Here is a 970-nt window from a genome sequence, read left to right on the forward strand (position 1 = left end):
ATTATGACATATCAGATTTTCATTGCTTAAAGTAATGAGAGATGAACATAGAGGTTCACCTCAGGGGTGAACCCAAGAATTGTTCTAAGAAATTTAGTCTATGAGATTCCATAACCGGTATCACCAATTTGTATATATTTATGATAATAAAACAAGTGTATAATGGTAAGTCACAGCACCTTGGTGTAAAACATAGCATGATATCTTGTCTAGTTTGATACTTATATTAATCAGTTTCCTTTCTGTCAGCATGATGTTAGATGTCTTAATGTTTAGAACGAAATACTAATAATGACATGTTTTTGTAGTGATATATATATATATATATATATATATAGTATTACAGCATAATGTCACCTTGGTTTTTAGGATAGGCATATAAACAACGACATCGATTCATACTTTTATTAATCATATCCGTAAGACAAAGTTACAAACAGGAAGTGGAGGAACAATGAAACAAAGGAGTGCAAACTTGCCGATTACACACACACAACCCCATTATCCATTATTATTGCATGAGAACGTAAATAAAACAAAACACCAACTGTATGATTCATTCATTTATAAGTGTTCAACTTACAAGCACTGATAGTTCGCTGGAGCTGTTCTACCGCAAACATTGAGGAGAACGGTGAGATCGATGGGAAGGCTAAGGTTGAGTCCAAGAACGTTAGCCTTGACCAATGTGCAGAGGCAGGCTGCGGCCTCAAGGTCAGCCAAGCCTTGGATGAGAGTGCAGCATGGCTGTACAGGTGGGCTTCCCAATGTTATGTTCACTAGCTTGAGCACATTTGCGCAAAGAGCGACCTGCAGGGTATTATCAGGACAAGTCCCTGTGGTCGCAGTGGTGTAAGTGAAGAAGAGGAGGTTGAGGGAAAGGAAGAGTGCAAGGGAGGTTCTTGGAGCCATTTGTTTTGTGGACTTCAAAAGGCTTAAGAAGTAGTAGTGAGTTTAAGTTTGTTTGAGA

At 38.2% G+C, this 970-nt stretch overlaps 1 pseudogene; it reads right to left on the reverse strand.

Annotated features, from left to right (window-relative positions):
• Window positions 1–379: 379 nt before the first annotated feature.
• Window positions 380–970, reverse strand: LOC109127187 (putative lipid-binding protein AIR1 pseudogene; annotated as a pseudogene).

This window comes from Camelina sativa, chromosome 2, assembly GCF_030686135.1.
Source record: "Camelina sativa cultivar CO46 ecotype springtype chromosome 2, ASM3068613v1".
NCBI classification, from domain to species: domain Eukaryota; kingdom Viridiplantae; phylum Streptophyta; class Magnoliopsida; order Brassicales; family Brassicaceae; genus Camelina; species Camelina sativa.